General features: G+C 39.3%; 2 pseudogenes; one reads left to right on the forward strand and one right to left on the reverse strand.

Moving 5' to 3' along the window:
- Positions 1-2424: 2424 nt before the first annotated feature.
- LOC101588921 lies at positions 2425-3059 on the reverse strand (annotated as a pseudogene).
- A 25-nt stretch (positions 3060-3084) lies between these two features.
- LOC101589316 lies at positions 3085-3469 on the forward strand (annotated as a pseudogene).
- The last annotated feature ends 3162 nt before the right edge of the window (positions 3470-6631 follow it).

A 6631-nucleotide genomic window follows, 5' to 3' on the forward strand; every position in this document is an offset into this window, starting at 1 on the left:
AAAAAAAAAAAAAAAACTATTTTGAGGCAGGGTAAGTAAAAAAATTTAAGATGTGTTATGTACGTGTTCCAACTCCACATGGTGAATATAACCATTAGGTACTGCAAATACATACTACTATTTTTTTTGTATTGGGAATCAAACTCAGTATCTCACTCTTGCATGGCAGGTGCTGTGTAACTGAGCTAAATCCCCAGCCCACTAATGAATTTTTTTAAATTAAAAAACAAAAATAAAAAGCTATGATGGGGGCTGGGAGATGGCTCAGTAGCATAAGCGCTTGACTGGCAAACGCAAGGATCTGAGTTCAATCCCCGGTTCCGCAAAAAAAAAAAAAAGCTATGATATGTCAAAAACATGCTATTTTGTCAGTAAGTTCATGTATAAAATTAGTAAATATGAAGTAAATCAGCAAGTAAAAATTAAATGGCAAAATAATGAGCCATTTTGGGAAATGAAATCAGTGTACAACATCAAGGAATGTCTACCTTGGTGTGGGTGGAGCAATATTAAGATCATCGCTTGAGATAAGCACTATTTATATAGATGTTTCTAGGGCTTGGAATACCTGGTAGCCCCTTATCTGCCTGTGAAACTCCAGCTCCGCTGCCCTGGCCCAACTCAAAAGTCACCTCCTCCCCCAGGCAAAGTTGGTCACTTCCTCATTTATCCCTCAGTAGCATGTTAGAAACCGTGTGTGAGTGTGTGTGTGTGTGTGTGTGTGTGTGTGTGTGTTAAAAATTACTCCCAAGTTTTTTCATTTAAATCCTTCTTGCAATCAGTATTTCTAAACCTAGTTACCCCTTAAAGAAGTAACCCAATTGTTATTGCTTGAAGTGGTGTGAATTTAATTTCTCTGAAAAGCTCAGAGAACTTTTCATTAAAATTGGTAATAGATTCACATTCAGTGACTAAGCAGAAATAGAGTTAGACATTTAAATTTTCCAATTGCAGCTATGATTTAGAGAAGAATCTGGCTAGGGATACGTGAATGCTCTTGTCAATCTAGTAAGAACAGGTAAACTCACAAATTTATGAACAAGTAATCTTTGACAAAGGTGCTAAGAATAGGAGTTAGAAAAAGGTGAGTCTTTTCAATCAGTGATACTGGGAAAATTTGGTATCTAAATGCAGAAGAGTGAAGCTAGACCCTTACCTTGTACCATTTACAAAATATAAATTCAAATGGATGAATAGAATTAATTATTAAAATTGATAGACTTAAGTGTAAGACCTGAAACTATGAAGCTACTAGAAGAAAATGTATGGAAAGAACTTCAGGATTTCAGCAAGCATTTTTTGGACAAGACTTCAAATTATAGGAAACAAGCAAAAATACTTAAGTAGGATTATAGCAAAGTAAAAAGCCAAAGTACAGCCACAAAAAGGCAAAGTATAGCAAAGAAACAAGAGAGAAGAAACAGACGATAGAGTAGTAGAAAATATATGCCAAGTATTTATCTTGCTAAGAGTGTACAGAAGGGCCACTCAGAACTCAATAGCCAAAAACTAAACATAACCATTCAAACAAACAAAAAACCCACAAATAACCTGATTAAAGAGCTTGATTGAACAGTAGGTAGTTGGGGCAAGAGCAGTATAGCTCAGTGATAGAGCACTTGCCTTCCATGCTTGGATTCCCAGCACCACAAAAAAGGGTGTGGGGACAGAAGGCCATAAAACTAAAGAGACATTTCTCAAAAAAAAAATAACAAATGGCCAGCAGGTGTCTGAATGGTTCCTGGGCTGAGGTCAGGAGTGACTGGCAATTCCTCTGGCCCATGGGGCTGGTGGTGCTGGGAGTGGAAGGAAGACTGGAAGGGAGCTATCAGGAAGGAGAGAAGGTCAGAGTGAGTGAGTGGCTGTCCCAGGTGAAGCTGGTAGGCAGATGAGCCCAGTAGACCTTTTTCAGTAGATCTGAGATCTGTGTTTGAAAAAACAGAGGTATGTGTTCTGAGGACAGTCTTCTCTTTTCTCTACAGTAATCGTAAAACTTTGCCATAAATAAACCAGGGTCTTCACTCGTACTTTACTGCTTTTTAGCAAAGTAGTTATGCTTCTCTCTGAAACTCATGTTAGTTCATTCTGGAGCTAGAGGAAGACCTATTCCAGTAGTTTCTAGTTCCAGGGGTTCCACGGGTGGGGATGTCTTGAAGTCTGAAGGGGCTGGGCATTTCACATCTTCAACAATGGGATGTCTTTGACTGAAAGCAGAGGCATAGCTTTTGTTGCAAATGTGAAGAAATTAAAATGGGCTTAAAACCAGAGGCAATTTTCTTTTTTTTTGAGGGGGGGAGTCAATTTTATTTTTATTTTTTATTTATTTATTTTTTTGGTGGTACCAGGGATCAAACTCAGGACCTTGTGCTTGCCAGGCAAGCACTTATTCCATTGTGCTATCTCCCCAGTCCCCCAGAGTCCATTTTAAACAGTGTGCCAATGGTTCTTGGCCTCTCCTTGGGAAGCTACAAGATGTCCTTGAGTAAGATCCTGAACCTGGGACAGAATGATCTCATTCGAGCTGCTGCAATTTTCTGGGCAGTACGGTGGGTCTATAGTCAAAACCCCAGCCACACAGAGTCCTGTGTGACTCACCATGCTCCGTGATGGGAACGTGGTTCTTCTGGAGGCACTACTTCAGGCTGCTCTTCCTCCTGTCCAGGTTCTCAGGGCCATATGTGTGACAGCCTCCAGGTGTGAACAAGGACACCAGTTTCTCTCTCACCCTGTGGTCTCCTTCACCCATAATTTCAACAGTCCCCTCAGAATGGCCCACAATTCCAGTCACAGACAAGCTGCCATCTTCAAGGAAGTTCACTAGGACAATATTGGCAGAGACCAGGTCTGTAGTTAAAGGACCATCTTCTATACTTCTCACTCACCAGTACTCTGACTTCTTTATAAATGTAATCTTCCCTTTCTAAGGGGCTTTTCTTAGTGCATTCACTCATGGTCTCCAGGTGGCTAACTAGCTGGGCTCAAACCAAGTGCTACCTAACATTTAATCCTGACAAACAAACAAGAAAGCAGGTGAAACTGCGTCACTGGATACTCAGCAGCCACACTGCTAGGAGGAGCCTAAGCATGGCACCAGAGACAGTTTTCTTGAGAATTTAAACTTCTCAGTTGGAATGTGCAGAACTAAAGCAAAAGACAACAATCAAGGGTCATCTGAAAATGATAGGCTCGCAGGACAAAACTACAGGCCACTAAGCAAGCAGAAGTTTTTGAAAGACCACTACAAAGGTGTGTGACTCAAGGCTCGGGCAGAATATGTTGTGGAGTGGGGTACAAAGAGCCCAGATGTTTCCTTCCAGCACTTACTTTGGCCTTCACTCCACTATCCCTAGCTAGTGCCCTTTTGTCCTCAAAATTGGCCAAGATGATTGAAACTTAGAGGAAGGAACAAAAAAAACCAACAAAATGTCAAGGAAATATTGCAAAAGGTAAACAAATGAAGAAAGATTGAAGGAATAAATAGGCTCTGGGAGCAGAGAAAAATCATTTGGAAAAGTATAAAGCTTTGGAAGGTAATAAAGTTTCTTTGGATTTCATGAAAGTTATTACTATTCATAGGAAAAAATCATTCTAGAATCTAACCTCAATAATGTAGTAACTTTTTTTGTTTGATATAGTCTTATTATGCAGTGCAGGCTGACCTTGAACTCACTATGTGGCCTAGGCTGGCCTCAAACTCATGGCGATTCTCGTGCCTCAGCCTCCTGAGTCCTGGGATTATAGGTGTGCACCACCATTCGTGGGTTAGTGTAGCAACTGTTTAGTTTTTGTTTTGTCTTTTTCTCTTTTTTTGGTACTGGGGATCAAACTCAGGACCTTGAACTTGCCAGGTGGGCACTTATGCTGCTAAGCTATCTCCCTGGCTGTCTTTTTGAGACAAGTTCTCACTATGCAGCTTAGGCTGGACTTGAGCTAACTTTGTACCCCAGGCCTGTCTCAAACTCACAACAATCCTTCTGCTTCCACCTCCCAAATACTGGGATTACAGACATGCAGCACCACACCCAGCCTGTAGTAACTTTTAAACCAGGGCATAGAAGTTAGTTGGTGAATATTGGCAGTCATTATAAATTAGTACTACTTACATTGGTTGAGCATTCCTACTCCTTAACCTAAAATACTGCAAAACCTAAAATGTTTTATACACAAATCTGATGTTACAAGCAGAAAATTACATACTTGACTTCATGGTGGGTCTCAGTCAAAATACAAATGCACTAAAGATAGCTCAGTGGTCTAAGTGTCACTCCCTGGCACCACCTGCTGTTCTGGCCCTGCCCTGGGCACACTGTGCTGGCCACTAAAACCAGGCTTGGTGGCACATGTCTGTAATCCCAGGGCTAGGAAAGTTGAGACTACAAGTCAGAGCTGTGTAGTAAGACTCTGTACCAAATAAATAATATTGTATAAATTATCTATAGGCTATAGGAAACAAATCAATTTTCTATTTAATGTTGGGTCCCACCCTCAGTATGTCTCATTAGATATATGCAAGTATTACAAAATCTGAAAACATCTAAACCATTTCTGGTCCCAAGCATTTCAAAGAAGGGATAGTCAACCTGTTGTCTTAAGTCTTTATAAATGACTCAGTCGTTTGCCATTTTACTGCTATGTTCCAAAATGAAAGCATTCCATGGGGGGAAAATGGCTTGACTTATGGACTCTATTCAAATAGTGGTTTAATAGTGGGTTAAAAGATATGAAGCATATCAAAGGATGTTAAAGTCAGAGTTGCTGTCTGTAAGGTGAGGTTTGCTTCAGCTTAAAACAGATACCATATATATTTTGGCAAGGACCTTGTTTTTGAGACAAGATTTCAATATGTAGTTCAACTGGCCTTGAACTTGAGATAATCCCCCTCTCTCAGCCTCCGAGTGCTGGGACTATAGACTTGTATCACCATGCCCAGCCTGAAAGAGATACTGTATATTAATCACATCTTTTACCATTATTGCTTATCTTGGAATGGAATAATTTCTGGTTTTCTCAAAGCAAGATAATATTAATCAACAAGTACATATATTTTAGGTATTGTACTGTTGTTGTTTTTGGTGGAACTGGGGATTGAACTCAGGCCCTTGCGCTTACGAGAGAGGCGCTTATTCCACTGAGCCATCTCCCCGGCCCTAGGTATTGTTCTGATTTTAGTTTTTGTGACAACTAGTAATTATCAAGATGGTCTGCATTTTTTAAACCTAATTTTACGAAGAATTGTCTTTTTTGACTATGTAGAATACCACCTACTCCCTGCTACTTTCTTAGAAATGATTTGTTAAGTAACACTATGCTTTAAAGCTTGCCGTAAAAATGCCAAACATTACAATACTTGGAGCCAGTTTTTTTCTTGTGCTAATTAAAACTGAAATAGTTCAAATATTTTATCAGATAATTTGCTGATTTTTTAGATATCATTTTTCTTTTAGGTGGTAGTGATATCCTATACTTTTTCATCAAACATGTTCAGGTAAAAATTAAAGTTTCAAATTTCTCTTAAAGAAAAATTTCAACAGCACTTGTCATCAGGGAAATGTAAATAAAGGCAACAAGAAACCTAAAGATAATCACCCAACTAAACTAGTAGACATTTAACTTTTGCCTTGTAAGACTATGAGCAAAGAATTCAGTCAGACATATAATAGAAAACTAATATGTGTGCTCAGGGACAGTTGGGTGTACTGTGGGAGGTGGGGGTAGGTGAGTGGTTTCTAAATAGTGTTGCTAAGGCAAAATTTTACATAACAATAGCTGTGCACTAGCTAAGCACCCTGCTTCTCTCTAAGAAGACTGACTCTGTATAGTTAATGAATCTTCTTTTCTAAAAAAAATTATTATTTTTGATACAGGATCTCATTATACAGTTTGGACTCACAGTGATCCTCCTGTCTCAGCCTCCCTAGTGTTGGGATGTGCTACCATGCTTGGTTCCAGGGCCAGCACAGTGTGCCAGGGTTCTAGGGCTGGCATGGCATGCAGTACCAGGGATTGAACTGGGGACCTCGCTCTTGCCAGGCAGGTACTTTTGCTGCCAAGCTATCTCCCCAGCCTGTTAGTGATCTTCTGAGAAGATATAGCCCATAATAAGTGGAACATTCTATTTGACTATTATAATCTCTGATCTAATTTCTTCATCTTTTATAAATTGAACACTCTGAGTAAACTAAGCCTAGAGATAGCAGGAAGTGGACAACATATAGCAAATTTTAGGATATCATCAGATGGGTTTCTGTCAAGTACTAGTTTTCATTTTTGTTCAAGTTTGAGTGTTATCTATCCTAGCTTAACTCTTTATCTCTTTGCTTCAAGAAAATCTGTTTTGCATTGTCCTTGAGGTATTCACATATTTGGGGATCTTGTGACTCTGGCACAGCTCCTACGAGGTATTCTAACTTTAAATACTTAAACTCTTCATTTTTCAGAAACAAGCAAAGGTATTTTTATTACCTTTTCATAATCAAAGCCATTTATTCACTACTTAACATGTTCTATAATATTCTAATACCGTCTATAGATTGCTTCATTTAATTCTCACAGCACTATAAAGATCTGATTGTTCTGTCTCTCTTTCTCTTTCTCTCTGTCTCTGTCTCTCTGTCTCTCTGTCTCTCTCTCT

The sequence above is a fragment of the Octodon degus genome, unplaced genomic scaffold, assembly GCF_000260255.1.
Source record: "Octodon degus isolate 3935 unplaced genomic scaffold, OctDeg1.0 scaffold00002, whole genome shotgun sequence".
In the NCBI taxonomy this organism is placed as follows: domain Eukaryota; kingdom Metazoa; phylum Chordata; class Mammalia; order Rodentia; family Octodontidae; genus Octodon; species Octodon degus.